General features: G+C 47.9%; 1 long non-coding RNA gene across 4 annotated transcripts in view; it reads right to left on the minus strand.

Moving 5' to 3' along the window:
• Positions 1–8,549, minus strand: part of LOC107182118 — a 23,992-nt gene extending 15,443 nt beyond the window's left edge. For all 4 annotated transcript variants that reach the window (XR_001512842.1, XR_001512840.1, XR_001512841.1 and 1 more), the window contains exons 1-2: positions 8,462–8,549; positions 6,614–6,722 (exon numbers count right to left, since the gene is read on the minus strand). This is a non-coding gene — a long non-coding RNA (uncharacterized LOC107182118). The remainder of the gene's footprint in view (positions 1–6,613; positions 6,723–8,461) is intronic.
• Between the last annotated feature and the right edge of the window lie 3 nt (positions 8,550–8,552).

The following is an 8,552-nucleotide window of genomic DNA, read 5'->3' on the forward strand; positions in this document are numbered from 1 at the left end:
CGGAGGCATCCAGCCTGGGCAGCAGGGACCCGCAGCTGCAGCGGCCCCGCGATTGTGGGCTCCACTTTAGGCCCAGGCAAGGGACCCCTAGTTCCCGGGACTGCCAGCTTCGACCCTGCCCAGTTCCCATCACTGGCTCCACCCCTACTTCCTGCTATCACTGGCCAGGGCGACAAAGGCGCCCAATTCTCCGATCATGCCTGGGGAGCAGGCCCCCAGGACCGCCTTTGCCCTGCCCCCCGGCTCTTAGCTCCCCCCTGGGTTTCCGATCACTGTCAGTGGCAGGGGGCTTCTTCCTGCTTTCCCTTTCGCCTCCTTGCACTGTGCCTACATATGCAAATTAACCACCATCTTTGTTGTCAGTTAACTGCCATCTGAGGTGGGAGTTAATTTGCATATAGCCCTGATTAGCCAACGAAAAGGGTAGCGTCATACACCAATTACCATTTTTCTCTTTTATTAGTGTAGATTATAAATAGCTGATGCAAAGCAGTGGAGTGTCTCCTGTTTACTTCCGAGTCCTGCACCAACACAGGTCAAAACAGATGTCTCCGGGGAGGCAGGAACTCCCCTCTCCCATCTGTGCCTTGTGATGCTGGACAGGAGAACTGGATGACCTTGACCAGAGGGCAGAAGGTCTCAGTCCAAGGGCCTCAGAAAGACGTAGACTGTCCCTGCTCTGGCATAAACAGGGGCAAGTATTCAGGGTACTCGGGACTGATTCATGGGAAGAAAGGTTGTGCAGACATTGAGATGTTACCGCATGGCAGACCCTCCCTACTTTAGCCTCTACCCCAGGGTATGCTCCCACCCAGGGGCAGCCGGACTCAGAATGGGGATCACTGGTGTCAGCCTTGCTGATGCTGGGTGTCTCAAGGGCCTGCTACACCCCACGCCCTGACTACCTCCACCCACGGCAGCCAGGTGCTGTGCTTAGTACTACGTCCTCTCAGTGGAGGGTGTGCAGTTCACTTCCCCAAATATTTCCCCTGGAGAGATAAACAGAGATAAACGGGAGGTGTCAGGCGATGCCAAGCCCCAGCGAGGCCAGCCCTCTGGAAGGGCGACTGTGAATGTTGATGAAATGGGCAGAAGCTAAACAGCAGTGATTAATTTTCCAAAATCTCTGGCATTTCTAATCCTATTTTTCTTCTCCTCCCCTTCTCTTAACAGGGCAGGGCAAGCAGTCTTAAGGCCAGTTGGCCGCACTCTCTGTTCTCCTCACAGATTCGTATGTGAAACGATAAAGCTTTCACGTGGCCACTTTCAGCCCAGGTCCTCCACTGCTCTCTGAAGGATGTGGCCAACGTGCAAAGATGCTTCCCAGTTTTATGGGGAAGAGACACAGGCCCCCCCATCCTCGCTGTCCCCCTCCTTCCCGGCACCCCTGGAGGGCCCCACACCCACAGCCTGCCCTCCCTGCCCCACCCGCACCCAGGGAAGCTCCACTGTGACCTCTGGATGGCCCAGGTTCACCAGCCTGGACTTCCTCATCCCAAATCTCAGTCCAAGATGACAATTAAGTCATCTCACTCTTTCACTGGAGGGAGGAGGCCTCCCAGGTCCCCACCCTCTCCTGGGGTCATGTATACATTCTTGCAGCTGCATTCATTGGCTTATTTAGCAAATGACCTGGCAGAGGAGAAGCAGTCAGTAAATAGAATCCTGTTGTTATTAACAACTGAAACAACCGAGTGTCAACCATATGCCAGGTACAGTCCAAGGGTGTTGGGAGATGAGCAAGATGTGTCCCTGCCTCTGGCTGTTTCCGGGCCATTGAAGGCGACTGACAAGGAACGTGCTGTTAAACTGAAGGTGATGGAGGCAGAGCAGGAACAGTGCGCTCCGTGCCCCAGAAGCACATGAGGAATGGCTGACTACCTCCGAGAGTGAAGACCTCATGAAGGTGACATCCGGGCTCTGCTATGGTCTGAATGTGTCTCCCTCTGCTCCCCCCGACCCACCCAGATTCTTATGTAGAAATACCACCCCCGCCCAGATGATGAGCAGGCCATAGGTGTGGGTTCTCCAGGTGTGCCAGGAAGGAGGACATACAGGTCGCCGCATCTACCATGTGAGGACACAGTGAGAAGGCTCCAGCTTGGAACCAGAGAGAGCTCTTACCACATGCAACCGAGCTGGCCTTGACCTTGGATTCCAGCCTCCAGAACCGAGAGGTAAATTTCTGTTGTTTACAGTCCCCTGGGCTGTGTTATTTTGTTAGAGCAGCTTGAAGGGCCTAAGAGGGGCTGTTTCTCCAGGGCTGAGTAGAAGTTTGCCAGAGAGAGAAGAGGGGATTATAAACTTCTGGAGAACTGCTGCCAGATGCCTTCCATAGGGAACTATTACTCTAGGCTTGTCTGGTGTCACTGACAAGATAACTTTCTCCTGAGAATTTCCTGTTTGAACTTGGCTTTGATCTTTGCAAGTACTTTCCTAGAGCAGACTGAAATTTCTGGAATATTCATTGTGATAAAAATATATGTATGGCCCTAACCAGTTTGGTTCAGTGGATAGAGCATTGGCCTGCGGACTGAAGGGTCCCAGGTTCGATTTCGGTCAAGGGCATGTGCCTTGGTTGCAGGCACATCCCCAGTGGGGGGTGTGCAGGAGGCAGCTGATCGATATTTCTCTCTCATCGATGTTTCTAACTCTCTGTCCCTCTCCCTTCCTCTCTAAAAAAAAATCAATAAAATATATTTAAAAATATATATGTATGTTCTTTTAAAAATTCTGATTTATGTCTTTCACTTTTCACTGACAAACTTTATTTACAGAAATAAAGTAGGACTTCCTAAAATCCCCAAATGCCAATAATCTATATTCCCCCATGCGAGGTTACGGAGTTTCTATATGCTTTTAAAGTTAAGTTTGATATATTTTATCCAGCATTTTTAGGTGTTTTGTAGTGAGATTATTTTCAATTTAGATTGTTCACCTTATCACCAGAAATCCCAGTTCTGAATACCTAGTTTGAAATACCTTAACTGAGTAATTACTCTGATAGGAACACTTCTACTGGCCAGTGAGTTGTAACGTGGTCCAGGATGAATGCCACGGGCTCCCCTGGGAAACTTCCAGTTGTTGGCCAATGCCTGGGAAGCATCTAGACAACAGCCCATCTTGACCACCCATTCCTAGTTGTGTGAACCAGTTCCTTCCTGGCAGGCTTTTCTTCTTTTTTAAGAGACAGAGGAAGAAAAGAGGGAAACATTGGTGGGAAAGAATGAAACATCATTGGTTGCCTCCTGCATGCCCCCTGCCTCCTGCACACTCCACTCTGGGGATGGAGCCAGCAACCTGGGCATGTGCCCTGACTGGGAATCGAACCGACAACCTTTCAGTGCACAGAATGGCACCCAACCAACTGAGCCACACCAGCCAGGGCCTAACAGGCTTTTCATGCACCCGGTGAAGCTGCCCTGTCATGTATTCATGCATTTTTGTGTGTATACTGTATATCTAGCTATCTCCTTTTAGCCAAGAGTCCCATGACACTCACCACAATATGTCAGCCACTGATGTGTCATTTGAAGTGAGCCTTGGAGAAGGGCTTGGAACCAAAAACTATATGTATGTCCATAACAATTGCTAACTTTAGCCCAGAAGAGGTTATCTTACATTTCCGGCATTTTTAGGATTCCAGCTAAAGATTCTACTATCATGAACCCTCCTGCCCAGATCCACCCAATGTGATGTAATTCCTTAGTTTTACCGTCAAGGAAATAACTAAGATTCCGTATTGCAAGGCAGAGCTAATGACAGAGAACATGACTGTATTCCATTCCGATGGATTTGGAGCTGCACAGTCTTTGGACGCAGCCATTCTTGAGGAATCAGTATCCAGTGCCTTCCCCAGCTCAGACGCACCTCTGAAATGGTTGTCAGGTGGTCATGCCACAGTGTGCATTTATTTGGCGGGAATACCCAGCCTTCATCTTGCCAAGGGTGGTTATGATAGAACTAGTGGCCCAGTGCACGGATTCGTGCACACTGAAAGGAAATTAATTAGAAGGTGGCCAGTGGGGTGGGACTGGGTGGGATGGACTGGACATGCCGTGGAGCCAACTTCCTGTGGTCCCTCCCTGGCTAGCCACACATGGCTCGAAAGGCGTTGGCTGAGTGAGTGGGGTCCCTCCGGCAGGTGGGGTCCCTCAACCCGGCCTGTGGGGATCAGGCTGAAACCGGCTCTCTGACATCCCCCGAGGGGTCCCAGAGTGCGAGAGGGCACTCTGCAAAGTTGCTGTCATAGAGGGTGTGGAACGCAAACACAAGTGTGCAGTAAACCAGAGTTGGGGTTGACAGTGCCCCAGTAAAAACATAACCCATGGCCAAAGGTGGAATCACACTGCTCCCTCCTCTCAGGTTTTGGGGTGCGTCACCTGAGAACTGCCACTGCCAAGTCACTGCAGTGCAGCAGCTCCTGCGTTGAACATCTGCCCCCTGGTGGTCAGTGTGCATCATAGCAACCGTTTGGGTGGGTGGAGGGACACTTAACACATTAGCCTTTTATCTATATAAATGCACCTCTTTAGTGACTGTGGCATTCTGAATGGCAGAGTCACTGGCTAGGGCCTTGAACCAGCCATTATAAACTCCCAAGCAGTTGCCAGCAGAGAGTCTCATCTATTTACTATTTCACTTTTGGATTAGGAAAAAATAGCTCCACTTAAATTGTAACCATTTAGGTAAACTTATTATTTTGCAAGTTTCTGGAAACTCATTTTACTTAAAATATACCTGGATGTGTAGTGACTTGCAAAGTTTTCATTTTTTCTTTTTTCTCGCTGGGAGGAGCTGGGAAAGGTTTTATGGAAGAACTGGCGTTCAAACTGAACCTTCAATAGTTGAGAGCAAGTGCAAAAGGGAAAAAGTGAGTCCCTCCCCGGCAGAAAGCCCAGCAGGAGTCGCAGGGCACATGGGGTGTTTGGAGGAATGGCAGTTCTGTGTGTCTAGAGCAAGGCAGACAGGGCTGCAGAGGTGGTTCAAGGCCAGAGTAGCAGGGCCTCTGTTTTGGTCAGATCTCTTGGGTTGCAAGAGACAAAAGACACAATCCCAAGAGGCTGATATGGACAGAAAATCTACTGACTTAAAAAACTGAAAAATTCAGTTTATCAGCTTCAGGTAAAGCTGGATCTAGGGGCTCAACGATGCCACTTGGTCTCCCATCTCTCTGCGTCTCCCTGTGGCGGCCTCACTCTGGAACAGACCCTTTCCAAATGGAGGCAGCCCAGGCTGACACCTTCCCAATTCCGAGGCCAGTGGAAGGAAAGATTCAGTTCTCCCCCAAAGTTTTCATTTTTGTAATAATATTCACTGTATAGCTGCTACACTGTGCAATACACACACAGCACATTTTATAACTTTATATTGGAAAAGAGGACTTAAAAGTCTCCCTTTGATTGATTAGCAGTGATGAAAACAAGCTGTTTAACTGATTATACAAGATTAATTAATAAAATTAGAGACTTTTAAAGGGAAAAATGTCTCCTAAATTATATTTTAAAAGAAATGTGTTTAATTTTTGCTACCGTTACTTCCATACTTGGTATTTTGTGTTTGTTTTCCTTATTTGTGAATGTGTGTCTTGCTAGACTGAATTATTTTCATTAAGAATTTTGGCCAGCCCAGCCGGTGTGGCTCAATGGCTGAGCGTTGACCTATGAACCAGGAGGTCACGATTTGATTCTCTGTCAGGGCACATGCCCGGATTCCGGGCTCGATCCCCAGTGAGGGGTGTACAGGAGGCAGCCGATCAACGATTCTCATCATTGATGTTTCTATCTCTCTCTCCCTCTCCCTTCCTCTCTCTGAAATCAATAAAAATATATTTTTTAAAAAGAATTATCGCCAGCCCTAACCAGTCTGGCTCAGCGGATAGAGCATCAGCCTGCAGACTAAAGGGTCCCAGGTTTGATTCCGGTCAAAGGCATGTACCTGGGTTGCAGGCATATCCCCAGTGCGGGGCGTGCAAGAGGCAGCTGAACCGATGTTTCTGTCTCATCAATGTTTCTAACTTTCTATCCCTCTCCCTTCCTCTCTGTAAAAAATCAATAAAACATATTTAAAAAAAAGAATTATGGCCAGAGTTAGAGCTTGGGACCAGTGAGGAAGAACAGGTTATTAAACCTTAAAAGTACAGTCTATTTCTCTAATGCCTGCTTGTGAACCGCGCTATGTTGCTGAAATGTCTTCAGAAAGTTCTCTTAAAGAGTAACCTATGTATTATACCTAATATATTTTCAGTAACTATTTGTTAAATGCATGACAGACACAACTAAAGCTGAAGCTGTTATTTGGAAATGATGTTGCTGAAGTGTCAATAAGGACATTTAAAGTTATAAATGGTGATAAACGATCTTACTGTAAATTACAATCTTACTGAAATTCAGTACAGTATGTAGCTCTATAAAGGGAACAATAAAGGTATAGTCATCACAGCTACATGCTTTCCTTAAACGTTCAGGAGAAGGGGCAAAAAAGAGAACTAACATTTTTGGGTATTTATATACACCACAAACGAATCCAGGAACTTCATAAATCTCACTTAATCCTTACATCAAAGTAGGTTACAAATAAAGAAAATGAGGTTCAGAGAAGTTTGGAAACTCACACTGCGTTCAATGCAGGTTGCACACAGGCCTGCCTGGTTCCACGGCAATCCCCGCTGCAGTGTCTCCTGTACATGGATTTGGAACCATCATCAAATAGTTCTGGTAGCTCTGGGCAGGAAAGGGTAGAAAAATGTTCGAAAGTCATTCTTCTGACCAGTTTGCTTCCTGGTTCCTAACCAACCAAGGGGATTATGTGAGACCACTTTGTACACAGTCCAGTCTCCATATCAACGAGCACAGCAGAACCAAAAATCTTTCCAAAGACTTGGTCCTGCAGGCTTCCTATGGCCTGCTGCTCAGGGGAAGTGGAGACTGTTAGGACCCTGGCACCATTATTTTCCCTGAGTAGCAATCCTTTTAAAGCCAGCTGCTGGGCAAACATCTTCCTGAAGATATGTAACACTTATTGACTGATCTTACCTCCTTTTGTTCCAGCCTAAGGCTGAATTTCCAATTACATAAGGCAGGAGAAAAGGAACTCTACAAAGCTTAGTAGTTAAGGCACAAATGTCAGAGTCAGACAACCTTGGATTATGAATCCTGGCACTGCCTCATACAAACATAAACTTATTCCATCTCTCTGGGCCTTCATTTCCTTTTCTGTAAAATTGGGTATAATAATAGTATCTCAATCACAGAGATTTTGTAAGGATTAAATGAAACACCTCTTAAGCATTTACAATGCTTGACACATTAAAAATACTTAATAAGCCCTAACTGGTTTGGCTCAGTGGATAGAGCGTCGGCCTGCAGACTCAAGGGTCCCAGGTTCGATTCCGGTCAAGAGCATGTACCTGGGTTGTGGGCGCATCCCCAGTAGGGAGTGTGCAGGAGGCAGCTGATTGATGTTTCTCTCTCATCGATGTTTCTAACTCTTTATCCCTCTCCCTTCCTCTCTATAAAAAAATCAATAAAATAAAAATAAAAAACAATATGTGGCAATTCTTATTGATGTTCATGTTGAATAGTGACTAAGTTATGTTCTTTCTACATGCAACTGCAAATGATCTTCAAGGCTGTGAGCTCAGAAAACCTAGGCAGCCATCATCATGAAGGGCTCTGCAACCAAAGGCAAGATTTGTGATTCTAAGGAGGAAACAGAACTCATTAACAGAATTCCTTTAGAGCTAACTTCCCATTTGATAGGGGGTGATGGCTGTAAGGGTCCTTTTTGCTTATCCGTTTAAGTCTGACCAAGATTTTTGATATTTCGAAATCACACTTGGTATTTATTCAGTAACTTTCCCCAAAGAAGCTCAAAACCAGTTTGCCACCAAAAGAAATTTTAGAACCCTGAGACCCGGAAGTAATGCCACCCGCCCGTGATGGGCAGCCGGAATCCAGGGAAGGCCAGGCCTGGCACCGCGCTCCGCACGGGACTGCGGTGGAAATGGGATCCTTTTGTGATGTCTAAAGAGTGTTTTGTTCCTCAGGCTTCGAGAAGGGTGGACAGCAGCGCTGCAGGAAGAGAGGGAGGCCTGGCAACTGTCTGCACGAGAAATAAGGAGGCTACAGAGTCCTCGCTGAGCTACGGGCGAGGTAATGGTGGCAGGAAGACAGGTCTGCAGACGGAGCTGACAGCTCCCAGACAGGAAACGCAGCTCCGGGCTGGCATCGGTGAGGCCGCGTTTCCGCCCCGAGGCTTGCGAAGTGTCACACCACTCAGCAACCACCTCCCAGAATCACGAGTGTTGGGTTCTTAGCAACCCTTTCCGACGCACACAGGCTCTTTCAGTAAAACATAACCCAACCGACAGATTGAAGGATGGGGATGGAGGGCGCACCGCACCCCTACAACCGGTGGGGGCCTCTGGTCCACGGCCTCCAAGAGGCGCAGTCCCACTCACCCGCGCGGCCGCCGGAAGTGCTCCTCCCCCGGATGTCGCCCCGCCCTGCGGCGCGCGAGCGTGTCGTCACTTGCGGTCGGCCAATCAGGGC

This window comes from Myotis davidii, unplaced genomic scaffold (genome assembly GCF_000327345.1).
Source record: "Myotis davidii unplaced genomic scaffold, ASM32734v1 scaffold1494, whole genome shotgun sequence".
Classification (NCBI taxonomy): Eukaryota; Metazoa; Chordata; class Mammalia; order Chiroptera; family Vespertilionidae; genus Myotis; species Myotis davidii.